This window comes from Anolis carolinensis, chromosome 3 (genome assembly GCF_035594765.1).
Source record: "Anolis carolinensis isolate JA03-04 chromosome 3, rAnoCar3.1.pri, whole genome shotgun sequence".
Classification (NCBI taxonomy): domain Eukaryota; kingdom Metazoa; phylum Chordata; class Lepidosauria; order Squamata; family Dactyloidae; genus Anolis; species Anolis carolinensis.
In genome coordinates, this window is record NC_085843.1 from 274,768,489 (window position 1) to 274,787,030 (window position 18,542).

The 18,542-nt window shown below is 40.1% G+C and overlaps 1 long non-coding RNA gene across 1 annotated transcript; it reads right to left on the bottom strand.

Moving 5' to 3' along the window:
- Positions 1–1,363: 1,363 nt before the first annotated feature.
- On the bottom strand, positions 1,364–13,398 carry LOC134297904 (uncharacterized). The gene is made up of 2 exons (XR_010004855.1): positions 9,722–13,398; positions 1,364–1,646 (listed from the first exon to the last, which is right to left on the bottom strand). It is a non-coding gene; the product is annotated as an uncharacterized LOC134297904 (long non-coding RNA).
- Between the last annotated feature and the right edge of the window lie 5,144 nt (positions 13,399–18,542).

Below are 18,542 nucleotides of genomic sequence, written 5' to 3' on the forward strand. Positions count from 1 at the left end.
TTTTAAATATTTATTTATTTAATTGATTGGTCAGTTAAATGTTGCTCAGTGATGATAATGGGTTGGGACAGGAATCAGCTATTTGCAGGTGTTGATAAATTGTAAATCATATTCACCGTGATCAAGATAATGGGATTGGAGTCCAACCACATTTTGGAAGATCATGTAATCTCTATTTATGGATAGGAAAAAGAAACATTTCAGTCTGGGTGGTGGAGTAATGAGGATGTTTGCAAGTTCCTCATTTTCAATAGTTGTTATGAACTAGGTGAGGAAATGTAGATCAGAGTAAAGAGGGGCAGAAAGGATCTCTGTGTAATAGGAAGAACACAGAGGAAGACTTGAACCCCTGTGTGTTCCCCACGTACATACATGTGTACAAACAACACTTTAGGATCCAAGGTGGGTATGGCCAAATGTTCTTATTTTGGAGGATTAATATCAGCATACATATGTTTTACTCACCAGTGAGTTCCATTAACTTCATAGCATGGGTTTGGACTAGATGGCCCATTAAGTCTCTTCCAACTCTATTATTCTACATGGGGAACAATAATAGTCAGTAAATGATAGAGTCTATGTATGCTGATTGGCTTTTGCTCCTTTAAGTAAAAAAGTTTGTTTGGGGTGGAAGTGAACTGTTTCTATGGTCCTAGACATATATTCACATTCCCTAGGCTTGCTGAGTAGCAAAAAATTGAAAAGGATTATGGGAGAGCAGTAGATTTGTAACCATTCAAGAAGTCAATAGATGACTGGTCTAAATAAAAAATGAGACACATCAGTCTCTCTACCTGATATTTCACCCTGTAGTTATATTGATGGCTATTCCATTTAGTTTCACATTTTCAGATGAGTGGAGCTATTTTTATGATAGGGATTAAGACATGTATACAGATAGGCCAAGCTTCAGACTAGTCACCGATTTTCATAATTTGGGGACTTGAACTTGGAGATCCCAAGTCCCAGTCCATCACTCTATACACAACCCCAACACTGGCTCGCAATAACATTTCCAAGGAAGACTCTATAAGTGAGGAATGCTGTGAGTGCCATTGGTGGCTTGGGACCCAGGCTGAACTTTTAAACATATTTCTGTGTATTTTGAAATGAATGAGATTGATGCATGCCAACCATCTGTGCCATCACATTGTCTGTATCTCATTCTTTTTCAAACTATGCTGTTGGGTACACGATTACGACTCTAGGAAACATTGCCTGCCCTGAGGAGTTTCTTTTGTAAGATCACAAGGCACAGCTTCTGGCAAACAAGGACTTCTTATCACTTCACCCTGCAGCAATACCCAGACTTGCACTGAATTGCTATTAGCTGGTATGCCCCACAGAATGTCAGACATTGTGCTCCAGAATGTAAATGTATTTTTAATGGATATTTCGCAAATGCAGAGAATAGCCAAACAACTACAGTTATCTCTCTGAATATGGATGATTTGCTATTTCTACCCTCATATTGTTTATTATCATCACCAGCACATTTATGTTGTGCTTATAGTTTATATAAAAGGAAAAAATATATAGGCTTTGCACCCAGAAACACAGTTTCCCCTAAACAGTTCCAGCAACCCAGCCGACTGCATTGTGAACCTTAAATCAGTGGTGTCACTGGTTCATCTCCTTCTTTAATTCTAAGAAAAACACAAACAAAATGATATCACTTCACTCAAGACAGAAAATAATACAACACAATGAACATTTCTTGCATTATCAAGCAGAAAAATTTTGTCCCAACTGACACTATTTCGAATAGACATGTTTCTCTAACAACTAGAAAAGGTAAATTAAAGTGAAAGTCTCATCCACTATGGAAAAGCAACTACACTGCTGGTATCGCTAGAAGACCAGGGGAAACTCAACTCATGCCATCATTTTAAAGAAGGCTTTTTCTTACCCTGCTTAGCAGGAGGTGTGGAGGAGGAAGAAATGGGAATTTTGCTGTGTTTGTAGGAATGGGTTTCCCTTGCTAGCTTAGAAGGGAGAGAAAGGAAAAAGATGAAACTGGAATCTTGAATTCTTGGTGTAGCTGGAGAAATCTGTCCCACTTGCTATGGCAGGGAATGAACAACTTTTCATCCAAAAGGGAGGTGTTTCATTTGATATTAGTTGGCAAGTTGAGTAAAATAATTACATTTATGACTACATCAGCTTCTTTGGAACATGTTCCCCTGGTCACCAGTTATTTGTTATGGATTTCACGCTCCTCCATCAGTTTTAATTCACATTTTGCGCCCCGAAACACAACTTGATGTAAATCAAGATTCTCCTGCATTTATTGAGCTAAATGCTTATTTCTCTAGCTGGTGGTTATTGCTGTTTCCTAATAAGCATAGGTTGTCATATTATAAGCTTCGATAAAAACTTCAGGAACATAGTCTAGTACATTGTATGACATGCAGCACTGAAAAAGTAGTTATCTTCCAAAAAAACCCCCATTTCCTGAAGATTTAAAACTGATACGTACAAGAAACAGAAAAAGGGGGAGATCGTTAAAGTGGAATTCAAGTGAATAATAATACTTTATTTGTAATCCGCCCTATCTTCCCAAGAGAAAGACAAAAAAGCTTGTCTACAGAATTATCTCAGACTTGCCAGAGACATTAAACATTATTAAATTGGCTTGTTTATAGTTACGCTATGTCTGTAATAGGAAGAACAAGGAAATGATAGGGCCAATTTGTGAAGAAGATGGTGAAATGAGAACAGTTTAGGGGAAAGTCAGAACGACTTAACATGTTCTTTGCCTTGGTTTTCTCCCAAAAGTAAAACCTGGGGGAAATGGAGCAATGGATTCAAACTACAGGAAAAGAGATTCCAAAACTAAAGATTGGGAAGATCTTCCTGATGGTAAGACTATTTGACAGTGGAATATACTGCCTTGGAGTGTAGCGGAGTCTCCTTCTCTGGAGGTTTCAGAACAGAGACTGGATTGTCATCTGTCAGGAGTGTTTTGTTGTATACTCCTGTGTAGCAGCGTTTGGACTTAGATCTTGCCCAAGTCTGTGCTTCTCTGATTTTTAGAAGATAGAGAAAAGCAACACCTAACAAGCAAGGGAAGCTTTCATGTGTCTTTAAAACATTCCACCTGCGCTTTAAACACCTATTGTTGCACATACAAGTTTGGGCAGTAATCCAGATATTTAGACACCTGATAGAGATTCTGTCTTAGTCACTCACAGAAGAAGTGTCTAAAAGTAGGAAAATGCCAGTGCTGCACATTGTGAATTCCCAATTTCCATTTCATATCACATTAGATTCCTGCACTCCTCTTCAAACTTGTTGGATGGGAAATGAGAAGGAAATGCAAATGGTTCAGATATTTCAATTTCATCTGGATCATAACCGTTGGAGTTTATTGCACAAGGCATTGCAGATGAACCTGTCGCATGGCACCATGTCCATCCCACTGCAAGTCTACATTCTCCCCATGATTATTCCATTTCTATTTATTTGTTTATTTGTTTATTTACAGCATTTATATTCTGCCCTTCTCACCCCGAAGGGGACTCAGGGCGGATCACATTGCACACATAAAGGCAAACATTCAATGCCATAACATAGAACAGAGACAGAGACAAACGCATGCACGGGCTGGCCTCGATCTCATGACCTCTTGGTCAGAGTGATTTGTTGCAGCTTGCTGCCAACCAGCCTGCACCACAGCCCAGCCTAGTAGCTACTGATTTCTAGTAGCTAGTGATGGTGAAAGAGATGAATAGCTCCCAATTCTGCAACATTCCTGTTACCTATCATGATGTGATGGGTCCCTTCCACTTCTGTGCCAGCATGTCAATGGTAAAGTGATGTCAGGGGGCAGGATCCCCTTCCTCTTCTCCTCCTTACTATTCCCAAGCTATCTGTTTTCATTTTATTTTGTATTTTATAGTTATATTTGCCTTTTTTGTTTTTCAAAGCTGGAATTGCAAATTGTTCTAAAAATAAAAGAAATAAGGAAGAGCTATACTGCAGGAAGCTGGGGTCATGAGGATACACAGAAGTACAACCAAGAGGCCACGAACTGGTTAATCAGCACAGTTGAAGAAAAGTGTGATATTGAAAGCACTCAATGATAATGCGACTAGAATGGAATAGCAGATTTGTACATTGAAACTTTTTCTCCTCTTCTAAGAAAAGCAAATTAAGTGTCTGTAGGGGGAAATTGATATATATATCTTAAGACAAGTGTCATTGGACTAAAAAACTGAAATAAACCACAGTTCTCAAATTCTAGCCAAAGGAAAAACAGCACTGAAGATCGAATAGTGGTTATTTTTAGGGAGAAAGGGATATGTCAGCAAGAGTCCAGGCCAAGAATGTCTTCAATTAAGTAAAATGAAATTTTGCCAAATGAAGCAGTTGCTAATTAGGGCAGCAAGTTGAAGGAAGAAAGAATGACTATTATTAATTGCTCTTTGGGCTCTCTCACTAATGGATTTCTTCCTTCATGTGCTGATTCCTGAACAGCACCTAGTATTCGATGGATGAATCAGCAGGCACACAGAAATGGTTGCAATTGCAGAGAAACGTGTAAGTAAGTATATTTGAAGCAGATGAATATTGTGAACTAACCAAATGGGATGAGAACATCAAGAAACCCATTGGCCCATTGTACACTAGACAAGCAGATGGTGGCAATGCTATTAATAGAATATGGAACATTTTATATTATCAAAAAGATTGGGCCCATTGGAACAATCTAACTTCCCTCTTACTTTCTAAAGCCAACTAGACTAGAACAAGGAATCCTTGGTTTTGTTTGCAGCTGCCCCATATTTAATGGTGTGTGGTTTTGTTGACCTTTTGATATGTGTCTTGTGATGAATTTTAAATAGTTTTAACTCTATAGATTAACTGTTTTTTTTAAAAAAATGTATCACTGCTGTTTTGTATGTTTTTAATTTGCTTCTTGTTGCGTGTCTTTGTTTCCAACTGATTGCAACCCTGTTGCAAGGTTTCCTTGGCAAGATTTGTTTGAAAGAGGCTTGCCATTTCCTTCCTCTGAGGCAGACAGTGTTATTGAAAATTATACCCCAAAATTATGAATTATGAGACATGGCTGCAGTGGGAAATATAGTTAGCCACATGGTTATTTCTGATTGCCCTACAGTATAACCTTTCTATGAAACTTCCTAGAAATTCCCCAGAATGATACTTCACCTTTCCCTCACACAGAGGAAATTATCATAATCCTCACACAATGAACTAGGAAGAATGGGTGGGAGGCACACTATGAATTTGTATCAGAACTTTTAGGTCCCTTTTATTTTACCTTATATGATCTGGGCTATCCTGGGAACACTCACTTTCCCAGGTCTCTGTATTGGACCCCTATGGGGAGACCTACTGACTTGGCCAACACCTTAAAGCACCCTATTGTTTATCAAGCCTAATACAATTGTCCACACTGGAGCTGAAGATATGGGGACCCATCCCTGTCCACTATCACCTGACAAACAACATTCCTTCTAGAGTGGGCCTGTCTCCTGGGAAGATCAACAAATGGACAGACATTTCAAAATTCTCCAATTGCAGTTTATTTGAGTTTCCTACCACAGCAAAGACCAACCAGTGATGATGTTGGAAGAAATCCCTGGCCAACCGGTGAGCAGATCCTAGCTAGACACTTCCTGGACCAATCAGGAGCTAGTGTGGGAGTCTTGAATAGCTGTCAGAATGTAATACCTATGCTCTTTGTTCATAATTGTGGCATGCCAGTACTTTGGAGTTCTTTCTCCACTGACATCCTCTCTGGCCATTGAAAATAAACCTCTGATTTTGCCTTTCATCCATCAATGTCTGATTCAGCCTTCTGGAAAGTTTGACATGCCAGGCTCCTGAACTTGCGGTTCTTGTAGATGCTGAAATTACATAACAAGAAAATGCCTGTACTGGTTTTACTAATTTGTAGGCCACCCAGTGTTGGCAAAAACATAGGATAGAAACAAATAAGTAGCAATAACTGTAGTCTCTTGTTGGAGGGTGAAGTTATTAGACTAAGCCTCCTTGGTGACAATAAAAGACCCTATAGCAATAAGCTTAGGGGTGTATCTATACTGTAGACTTAATGCCTTTTGACACCACTTTAACTGCCAAGGCTCAATGCTATGGAAACATGGGAGTGAGTAATGAAGGTCTTCTTGAGTTTGGTGGTTTCCAGAAGCTCTATCTCTCCAGTACACGTCTCAACTCTGCCTGATGCCTGGTATGTGTCATTACCTGATACTTACGAGATCAGTGAATATGCAAAGTTAGCTTTGCATGATACTGAGCACCAGGAGGTGAAAAGTTCTAGGAGGTGTAACATTGTAGCAGCTGTTTATTGTTCCCCTTGAAATTTTTGAGCTAAATCTAAACTATGGTGTCTTGTAGGCTTGTCCGATCGATGGAAAAAAATGTTTCAATTCTCGTTTCTAAAGTAGGGGGTGCCGGCTCTTCGATATAGAAATTATTTCTTAATGTTTCACCCAAAATTTTCGGATATTTCCAAAAATTCATAATGTTTCTAAAATGTTTCTAAAATGGCGGATGCGCATGCGCAATCGCCAAAAAACAGGAAACCGGGGGGACTTTCCCGCCCTCATTTCTTGAGCTATTCGCATCAAATTTGGTACAGTGGAAGAACACATTCCACACTCTTTGCTCAAATTGCAGAATGTTTCCTGTCTCCTATGATTTTTGGCGAATTTTCATAACTTTTTATAATACACTATTTTTCAATATTTGAAGAAACATGTTCCTGGTTTGAAAGTCTTATTTCCTGTTCAATTGGGTTCTTATCACTGTAAAAGTCCCTCTTCTGCTTGTGTAGACTTTGGATTAGAAATGCAGCACACGCCAAGCAATGCCTTGACAGGATTGGCAACGTCCTTTGGAAACTATAAATTGCCTTTGAACCTTTTGATCAATGGTGCCACTGGCTGACCGTGTGATTGCAAAAATGAAACTCTGGCTGAGGACTTTGGATTAGAAATGCAGCACACGCCAAGCAATGCCTTGGCAGGATTGGCAACGTCCTTTGGAAACTATAAATTGCTGTGGACCCTCTATTGAATCAAATCAATGTCTGACTTTGTGATTGCAGAAATAAAACTCAGCCCAAGGCTTGGGAATAGAAATGGAGCGTGAGGGAAGCAATGCCTTGGCAGGAGTGCCCACGTCCTTTGGAAACTATAAATTGCTGTGGACCCTCTATTGAATCAAATCAATGTCTGACTTTGTGATTGCAGAAATAAAACTCAGCCCAAGGCTTGGGAATAGAAATGGAGCGTGAGGGAAGCAATGCCTTGGCAGGAGTGCCCACGTCCTTTGGAAACTATAAATTGCTGTGGACCCTCTATTGAATCAAATCAATGTCTGACTTTGTGATTGCAGAAATAAAACTCAGCCCAAGGCTTGGGAATAGAAATGGAGCGTGAGGGAAGCAATGCCTTGGCGGGTGCCCCACGTCCTTTGAAAACTATTTCTTCCAATGTACCCTTTAGGTTTGAAAACAATGTGTGTCTTTGTGATTGCTGCAATAACACTCAGCCCGGGGGCTTGGGATTACAAACGGAGCGGGAGGGAAGCAATGCACTTGCAGGAACGCAGACGTCCTTTGGAAACTATTATTTTCAAGTCCCCCCCCCCCTTTCAGGATTGCAAAGAAGGGCTGATGTGGTGATTGCTAAATTCCAAAAAAGAAAACAGAAAGGCAAAAGGTCTTCCTCAGGAGTAGATGGAAAGCACCCCAAGCTCAGCACTAGCAGGGACGCAGATGTCCTTGGGAAAAAAAAGTTCCCTAAAGCCAGCCACAGCAAGGACTCTGCCCCAAGCCCCCAGCCAATTCCCCCCCCCCAAAAAAACACAATATCGAACCAGCAACAACAGAAACACTCTACCCCCAGTTAGCCCTCTCTCCCCCAAACAAGCAAGCAGCAGCTTCCCAGCACGCGCCAAAGACCCTCTCTCCTCGGTATCCCAACCCAGAATGGCTTGGGTCGGCTGCAGTTGGGGATTTTTATAGAGATCCTCCACGTGGACACGGAGGACGCTAACCCCCACCTTTGGCAGCCATCGTGGAAGACTCTGATTGGCCAGGGAGCGGCCATGTTAGGCTGCGCTAGGCTCCCATTCATGTTAGGTTGCAGAAACAAATAATAATAATAATAATAATTTTTAAAAAATATTTTTAAAAAATTTTTGGAAGGAAAAAAATTAACGAAAATTTTAAGAAACAATTAGAGAATGGGCCAATGATGGTTCGTATTACATTGCCAGTTGCGCCCAGGGAAAACGTTTCAATACTCATTTCAAAAAACGAGAACAATCCGAAATAATTACGAAACGAGAAACATAACGAATATTTGGACAACCCTAGTGTCTTGTAAGTTGTAAGATTCAGTGCCAGTCCAGTCAAATTCTTCATGTGGAGCAAAGGCAGCAACATTTTGTCTGCTTGTCCTTCTCATTTAAATCCAAGCAAGCTGTTGTAATTCTAAAGCAGTGTTAGATGTCAGTAATGGTTTGGTGACAGTGAGCAAATGGGAGTAAGACTGGATTGCTGAAGTGTAATTAAGGGCAGATTGAGGATTCAATTTAAACTAGATGGAGTTACAGCTCTCAACTCCACAAATGCAGGTTCACAATTTGGGAATATAGCTGATTCATTCCTGAGCCTAGATGAACAGGTTTCAGCACCAACCAACCAAATGTGTATCTACTCACTTTGACCTGATATTCCATCATGCTGAAGAGGTCCTCCACTTGTGTTTTAACTGCTATTGCTCTGGCCTTTTAGAGTAAAAAGAGCAGCTAGTATCTGCTGGATTTAATGCTTCCTTGCACTGACATTCCCCTTTCCTTATGTGTCCTGTCTTATTTAGATTGTCAGCCTAAGGGCAGGGAACTGTCAAAGGAATGATTTATAAGCTGCCCTGGGAACCTTTCTGATCGAAGGGAAGTGTATAAATACTCCAAACAAATAAAGTAGGTGTCAGCTGCACCTGGCACGCATGCAGCTCATTTTGGAATATTTGGGGTCCTTTTTGAACAACAAAAATCATCTGCAAAATGCCACCCACTGAAAATTGGGCATGGGAGAGATTATGGGAAACTGTCAGTGGGCTTTGGTGGCTCCAAAAGGGGAGAGGAAGATTCTCACAAACTTTGTGACTTGTCTGAAAATACACTATCTCTGTCCCTGTGTCACCTTTAATTGTATATGTTTATTACAGGATTCAATTTTCAAATGTTTGAATATATCTTTGTTGAGTAACTTAACCCTGGAGTCAATATGTAGCTTCCAACTGCTCCTCACAGGGTACATCAATATAATCTCCAGCCGACTTTCAGATATGTAACTTCAGTTCTGTAACTTGTTCACGAAGTTCACGAAACTTTAATATATACATTGAAATAAAGAAATGTTTATTTATGTAATCTGTTTGCACATAAAGTGTATTTGTTACAAAGTACTTCACTTCAATTCCACTTGGTATTATTGTTATTGTATTTCACTATTTTGAATACACAAAACTGTTATTATATAACTTCCAGAAAAGTTTAACTTATTTTAACTTGTTTATGCAACTTTATTCTCTTCCTAATGTATATTTTGTCAGAGCTCAGCACGCTCCGCTGCAAATCACGGCTTTTCTGCTGCTACGGACAAAGTTTGCTTCCTCCGAAGACAAAACTCTCCCCCTCAAGCAGCTTAAGCACGGCTCACCGGAACGGCTTCCTTCACACAGCTCACAGCTCAGCTCACCACTCAGCTCACCCGGACTTCTGGCTCCACACAGACTTGTCAGTATACTGGGTACATTGGAAAGTGGTCTGGTTCTGGCACAGTCACAGGTTCTGGAGTAGACTCTGGTGCTGGTTCAGCTGGAGACTCTGGTCCTTCTGGGTTCTGCCTGGTCCTGCTGGGACTGGTTAAACTGGTTAAACTGGGCAAACTGGTCAAACTGGTCAAGCTGGGCCCATAACCACTGTCAGAGCGCGTTTTTGGATAAGCATACTCGCAGCAGAAGACTCACGTAGAAGCACTGGTACCAGTAATGAGGCTGGAGACTTCAACTATCTATAAACAGGTTTACTGGTGAACAGAAAACTCTCACAAGACGATATACATACAGACAGAGTGCAGAGAGCAGATAACCAGAGAGAGAATACAGGAAGCAGAAGGCTATATATATAAACACCTCTGCTGTATGATGCAACACTCAGTTAACTCTTTACACACTTGCATAGTGGACAGCAGACAGTGCATGATGCAATCCCCAGCTCACATTGCATCACTATAACTCAATTACATTTAAACAAACCTATGTACAATCATTCCCACTTCAACATATTTACCTTCAGCATTCCAGCCAAATAACTTATATCTTATAGTCACTCTTTTCCATCAATACTGTAGTCTGTCTGAAAACTTAGGACACATAGGACACTCTGTCTCTCAGTTTCAACTGACTGAAGACTTAGACTCAAATTAGTCTCTTTTTCCTTCAGTACTACAATTGAAGCCATGATCTTAAACAAAGATCCTCTTCACATGTCAGGAATTCCTCTTCCTCAGAAGAGGAAGGGGAGCAGGAAAGTGTTCAAGAATCTAAGGGTGAGTTGGAGTCTGAGGAGGAGACTTTGCTAGTACCATCATTCCTGGAGAGGCAAAAGGAAACAGAGCAGAGATAGATTCAGTTAGATTAGCTGCCAGAAATGCAGCTGAGTAATTAGGAACTGCCCTAGCAGCTGTGTGGGGACCCAGGGCTATAAAAGCCAAAGCATGTGCAGCCAGCTCTTGCTGGTAATAAACTGAATCTAATGCCTTCACTCTCCGTGTGCCTGCTCTGGATTTATTGCTGTTTCTTTGTCTGAAGTAAGACTTCCTGGCTTTCTTTTGCATTATACCACTGGGTGTGCTGTACTTTATGTTTTGCTGAAATAAAGCAGTTTTTATTTACTTACCACAGTGTCTTAAGACTGTTCTTGAAAGACAAACAGGACACCACTCTAGCTCCCAGCTAGAGACTGAATAATTTCAAAACTGCTCCCTCTTTTTCCTCCCAACTAGCTCCGCCCCTTTTTCTTGCTAGCCGCTCTAAAAGGGATACATTTCTACTGCAAAGGCTGCGTAACCACAGCGTTGCATCAACCAATCAGATATAGACAACTCCTGCCTGCCCTTTCCATAATATCAACAATACTAAACCATTACAAAATCCCCATTATAATTAGCTTTTCCATTACAGAGGTTTTTGGGAACCTCAAGCAGCCTGTGAGTGCCACTTTATTCCCCCTGATCTTACGACTGGACCACCTTAGGAAGGCAAATACTTATGGTCCAGTAGATTTGTAGGTCCTCTAGTTTGATTCTATTATCAACTTCTACCGGGTTTTAAAAAGCAGTTTTTTCAATTCATGGTTTTGTCACTCTTATGGAAGTCTTGCGATCCTAATCCCAGTGAAGGTAGAGGGCCCACTGTATTCTACATCACACTTGAAGCATAGCAGATTCCCCATTGTATGCAGTTTGTCTCTCATTAGTGTAGGACAATGATGAGTAATGGAGCTTCTCTGCTTTTACCTTCAGAACAATTTAGCCCAGTGATACCTACATAGAGACATGTGTTGCTTGGCCACACGTGTCCCAGTTCTTCATTTGTGAAATGTTGGAGGGTATGGATTCAGCCCAAATTGTATTTTCTCTGATAATAAATCAACTACTTTAATGTTACTCTTGAATGGCTTAATCTTAACTCTGAGAATACTGAGAACTATTCAGCTGATAACTATATTTACAATAAATACTTTCTCAACAATATCCTACCAAGAAGTGACCCTTCTTAAGCAAGACAAGAAATGTTTTAATGAGAAAAAGAAACTGATACCATAATCTTGGACAGTTAGCTCAGTTGTCATAATCAATGCTTTTTAACAAATTATAAGCTTTTATTTATTTACATCATTTATATACTGCCTTCTTCCCCTAGGGAATCTAAAGCAGTTTACAACATAATATATAATGAACATAGTGTTAAACAATGAACATAAATATAATCAAACATAAAAGCACAAAATCTGCTCACTAGAGGTACATTAAAACATTGCATGTTGCTAGTCTTCTAATCTTCTTTCTATGTGAAAACAAAAAGTATTTGAATGTTGAATCTTTTTTGAAAGAAATAAAGGAAAGAGGAGAAATCAAGGAATTTGCTTTTGCAGTAGAGTGAAGACATATTATGAAATATTCGCAGAGATAATGTAAGAAGTCACGCAGCATCTGCTTTTCATTTTCTTCCAGGCAATTAACTGCAGTGAATGGAGGAAGAAATACTCCACTCTTAAATCATTAATTTTGAGTTATTCTAATCTCACCTCTCTTTCACAATACTCCCAGCTAACATTGTTTAAACACTGCTCCCCGAAGGAGGCATCTGCTGATTTCCCCCCAGAAACATTTCTGTAGTGTTTCTCTGACACTAATAGATGCAAGTGAAAATGTAGGATCTCTGAACAACAACTGCTGCACAGAGTCTGTATTAATAGGATAGACAGTCTTTGCCATGGATAGTTAGATACCTGAAATGTGAAATGCATATTAAGGGGAAACAGAGGGTGTGCTTCTTGAGGTTTCAGGCATGTCTTAACTAAGCCTTTGACAATGAAGCTCCTTTCTAGAAAATATTTTTATACCTGACCATTCCCCCTTTTCCTCTTTGTCCTCTGCCTAACTGGAAGTTTTTTCAGCAATGGCAGTGATGTGAAGATGGTGAAGGACAGCTGCAGAAACACAGATTTTAGGTTCACCAAGTATGCAATAAAGAATGCAATAAAGGAATGAATGGGGACACAGCTACATAGCCAGTTTAAAGTGGGGTAAACAAGAATTGGCTTCTTGACCCCAATACAGGGCAAGGCCCCAAATTAGGCAAAGTCATGGAATGCTCTGGAGCTCCCTCGCACTTAAAGATAAACAGCTGTGCCGGTTTGTGACACAGGTACGGGGGATAATATATACCTTTGTCATAGTAGAGGCCACAGAGTTCAAAGAGATGTTCCTGGGAGCCATTGCTGACTCAGAGAGGGGAGTGAGATAGTCCCCCCTCCCCCAGCTTTCATAAATCTCCTCTCCGAATCATGAGGTTGCCCTTACTAGTATCACCAAAAGAGCCCATGAATGGACAGGAGCTCTTTGGAACTCTGTAGACCAGACAACAAAGGTAAGGGTGGCTGTCCAGCAGGGCCATACTGGGTTACACCCCACTAGATGGTCAGGATCTCATCCCACTTCTGCAGGGGGAAAGAGGCAGGAAACATAACTGCTTCTACGGCCGGTGCAGAATACTACACTCCACACTGGACCCAGATTATTTTGCTTGGGTAGATGCACCGTGAGAGCTAAAACCATGAGAGTTAGCTACTCTTTAAGCATCTCCTTATGATGGAGTCACGGGATGAAAGATAGTGCTATAATTACATATTGTGAAAGAGACCCCAAAGAATGCTGGGGAGTCTGTATCAACCTTCAGACAAAATTCTACTGATCGGCATTCATGAAGAATCTCTTCCTCCTGGAATCCCACAATAACAATGTTTGAAGGGGAAATGGGTCTACAGTTACCACAGGCCATCCTGAGGCCAGAATCCTTTTGGATATCTATGCTGAAGTTCCCTTGTGGAAATGGTTGGACATGGATGGTGACTCCAGAGGAGGGTGACTAAAATGATTAAGGGTCTGGAGAACAAGCCCTATGAGGAGCGGCTTAAAGAGCTGGGCATGTTTAGCCTGCAGAAGAGAAGGCTGAGAGGAGACATGATAGCCATGTACAAATATGTGAGGGGATGTCATAGGGAGGAGAGAGCAAGCTTGTTTTCTGCTGCCCTGCAGACTAGGACGCGGAACAATGGCTTCAAACTACAGGAAAGGAGATTCCACCTGAACATCAGGAAGAACTTCCTCATTGTGAGGGCTGTTCGGCAGTGGAACTCTCTGCCCCAGAGTGTGGTGGAGGCTCCTTCTTTAGAGGCTTTTAAGCAGAGGCTGGATGGCCATCTGTCGGGGGTGCTTTGAATGCGATTTCCTGCTTCTTAGCAGGGGGTTGGACTGGATGGCCCATGAGGTCTCTTCCAACTCTACTATTCTATGATTCTATGATTCTATGGATGTTTACCGTGCATTGCATATACATTGAGTTATGCTTTCAATTGAACATTTGATGTTTTGGTTCATTTACACCATGTTTATATTTAAAACAAGGGTTGTGCGGCACAATTACTACATAACTCTACATGCAGAGCTTTACACTACATAAATTTGAAGTAAAAGGTAAAGGTAAAGGTTTCCCCTGACGTTCAGTCCAGTCATGTCTGACTCTGGGGGTTGGTGCTCATCTCCATTTCTAAGCCGAAGAGCTGGCGTTGTCCGTAGACACCTTCAAGGTCATGAGGCTGGCATGACTGCATGGAGTGCTGTTACCTTCCCGCCAGAGCGGTACCTATTGATCTACTCACATTGGCATGTTTTTGAAATGCTAGCTTGGCAGAAGCTGGAGCTAACAGCGGGCGCTCACTCCGCTCCCGGGATTTGAACCTGGGAACTCTAATATAAACCAAGAAAGTAACTTTCCAAGCCCTGAAACTGACAAGAGTAGCCTACTCCAAACTATCAACATCAGGAACTTAATGGCTGGAAATGTGAAAGAATACAGATAAATTCAGAGTGAAAAGCAGAAAATGTGAAAGTGGTTAAACAACTTGCTATTCATTAAAGGAATAATTTTCCTCTCTTTGTCTCTCGCGTGACAGAATTAGCACAGTGCATCTTATATTTGGCTGAGAAGTCTATGCAATTCTGATATAGCAACATAAATCCAGTGGGCAGCCGATTGTAAAAATAATTGTTTGACCTTTATCCTCCAAAGATAAAGTTTTATTTTAGATTTTGGGTACTTAAATAAGCAACTCCACCAGAAGACCGAATTACCTAAGTCATTTTTAATGTATCTGCCTTTGCTGACAAGATACTATTCCTATTTAATTTTGTTGCTTGAACTCTTAATACTCAGAATATTAAACATTTTGCAATATAGAAGCCTGGGCTCCAAGATCCCATAGGGTGCCACCATAGTCGTTAAACCACAGCTTTTTAATTGTTTAAAATAGTATTTTCAACCAGAAGGAAGGTTGGAACTTCCAACTGCAGTTGTAGAAGATAAATATTTTGAGACACTTAATTTTAAACTTTCCCAAACCTTTTGGAATTTCAATTTAATATTGTTTTGTAATCTTGTATATTTTAATTGTACATATTTGTCACTTTGCATTATATTATATTGAATTTTATCTGGATAATTTGTTTTACAATTGTATTGTATAACCTAATTTTTAAAATCCCTTGCTTTTCTCTCTCAGTGTAAAGATATATTTTAGATTGCACACCTTTGGCTGAACACACTGGATGCTCCATCTCTTATGTTTGTCTTGAACAGCAGAGCCTGGGATGGACTGTGGTTGAGAGGACAAACTCAGCTCCTCTGTTAATTTATGAACCAGGCCCAAGGGGTATGGTTAATAAATGGATGTAAGGGAAAAACTGAGGACATCAGCTTCAAATGGAAAGATGTATTCTTGGTAGAGGTCTAAAACAGACTACGAGGTCTACTAGAAATTTTAGTCTTGCTTATTGTCAGGACTTTTTTCATGTATAGAACATGTCCTTCCAAAAGAAGATTGGTACAGTTCCAAATTCAAGTAATGCAAAACTATTTTATTTATTCAACTTGTGTAAAACTTAGAGATGCCACAATTCTGGTCAACTATGAATCATTTTTACTTTCTATACTAAATATATTCCCTACAGACCTTATAGAAATATATTCTGAACTGCATTCTTAAATATTGTCTTTGTTCATCCCTGCTTTCTTCCTTCTCTTCATCTCTCTCTTTCTTCCCTGGAGTATTTCTTAAAACATTTTTCACTCCATATGCAGTTTTGCTGGTGTTTATGATGACTCTTGTGTTCTGCCTTGATGTCAAATTCCAAATTCTGGGGGTTTTCTCCCATTGTATTCTGAATATCACTGAACGTGATGCTAAAGAACAAAGCAGGGGCTTGTCATCAACAGCCCTGTTCAGGTCTTGCAAATCCAGAGCCATTAACTTTTTATTGAGTCTAATCACCTGTAATGCAGCCTCTCTCTTTTCCGGTTGTCATTATTGCCTTTTTCTAATGTTTCTCATGACATGACCAAGCTCTTCTTTTAGTTATTTAACCAAATACATGGAGTAGCATGGCATCATCATAACTCAGACTTGACAAGAAAACAACAACACCAACAACATCAATAGTGATTTGCAGCATCTTTTGGGGGTTCAAGAAGGAGTTTTCCCATTCTCACCTGGAAATGCAAAAAGTTGAATTCACATGCAAAATATCTGCTCTATCATGGACCTTTAAGGAATTAGCTATAAGATCAGAAGAGACAACTGGACACATCTTTCTTTTCTGGACAGCAGAAAACTCCATCTTGTTCCACTTTCTGTTTCTACCTCCCAGTCAGCTGCCACTTGGAAACATGTTCTTCTATTTATGTTTTGCAACATACAGTGAATTAATTCTGATGACAATATCCTACGACTATGAAATAAAACTGGAATATTGCATTCATGCTTCTCTGATTGATGAATGATCTCCTTCCAGTGGAATGATCAGTAGTTCAGAAGGATTCAGGTTACAAGTTGACTCTTCTCTCCTTTTTCCACATTGAGCAAAACATAGCTTCTTTTGATGTTAGATCTTGGGCAAACATGGTTTGTTGAAACTATGGTTGATTAGAAGAAGCCACGATAGAACTTTCAGGTTTTGGCTTGTTCAGACCCATTACTGTATAGTTCACCAAGCTCATACATCGCAAGAAACTGTGATCAGCCAAAATTGGAAGTGTAATTGTAATCTTCTCTGGCAGAAGAAAAAGGAAAAGAGGGGAGATAGGGATATATGAGCGTGAGGTTTATAATGGCTCATTCACTTACAAAGAAACTGTGTTTTCCTGTTGTTTCTGAACTCATTTATATCAACGACAAAGGAAAGTTGCTGCCTGCATGGATGGGTAAGAGAGAAAAGATTGAGAAAGATACTGTGAATCTTTGAGGCATCCATGCATGCTGTGATTTGTATCAACCTAAGTGACTTAAAACCAAAACGTTCAGGTTATATACTGCATCCCTCATCCTCATTTTAGTTATTTGCTTCTCATTGTTCTGAGAACTGAAGGAAAACACTGCTGGTGAAAACGATTCCTTAAACTATCTAGACCTGTTCTCCCCTGTGCTGAATTACTGTACAGAACTTTTGATTGTTAAGCCAAGGGAGACAGAAAGAGAAAGCAGGCTGCCTTTTAAGAGTAATTTCTACAATTGCTTTCTGATTTTTCCCTCTATTCTGAACTTCTCAGTGGATAATAAGAGTGCCACAAGTGTTTTGGAGAGGATTGAAGGGCACCCCTACATAGTGCCTCCAACTTCAAACAGGAAAAATAATGTTCTGCCCAGAAAGAAGATCAGGTTTCCTCCTGAGTTCTTAGCAGTGGCAGCATCTCCTTTATCATATTAAAATGTTTGGGGTAATTTTCTCCCCTTGGTCCAGCACATGATAGTTTCCATAGTAACAAAGGCCTTCTCCATCCCTTTCCCACAGATGCTGTCCCACTGTTTTTAGGGTTGAAAATGTAAACAGGCTGAAGGACTTGAAGAAGGGAGATGGAGTGCCAGGCATGAATAGGTCAACCATATATGTATGATCAAGAAAGGAAGGATATAATGAAAAAGGAGGAAAATGGTGGTGAAGAGAGGAAAGGGAGAGGTTTGCATTGCTGCTGAAAAGCAAATAAATACAGTACTATAATGTAATTACTTACAGCAGTAGAATAAAACAATGCTTGCTGCACAGGTATCAACTGTTAGGTTCTGCTCTCATTTTTAAGGGCTCCTCATCTACAAGCAGAACTATCTGGAAAGCAGTAGTAGCTGGTAGGTTCCACATTCCCATAGAGTGGGGAATCTGCTCCAGGTTTTAGTACGAACTTTAAATTAGCAGCCCAAGGATGCATCTACATGGTAAAATCAATGCAGTTTAACACAAATTTAACTGCCATGGCTCAGTGCAGTGGAATCATGGGAGCTGTAGTTTTACATGCTATTTAACCTTCTCTGTCAAAGAATGCTGGTACCTCATCAATAATAATAATAATAATAATAATAATAATAATAATAATAATAATAATAATAATTTATTTTTAACCCATCCTCTCTCCCCAAGGGGACTCAAGTACAGTCAAACTACAGCTACCACGATTCCAAGACATTCGCTAAAGGTAAAGGTTTTCCCCTGACATTAAGCCTAGTCATATCCGACTCTGGGGGATGGTGCTCATCTCCATTTCTAAGCCGAAAAGCCAGAATTGTACGTAGAAGCCTACAAGGTCATGACTGCATGGAATGCCTCTACCTTCCCGCAGGAGTGGTACCTATTGATCAACTCATATTCG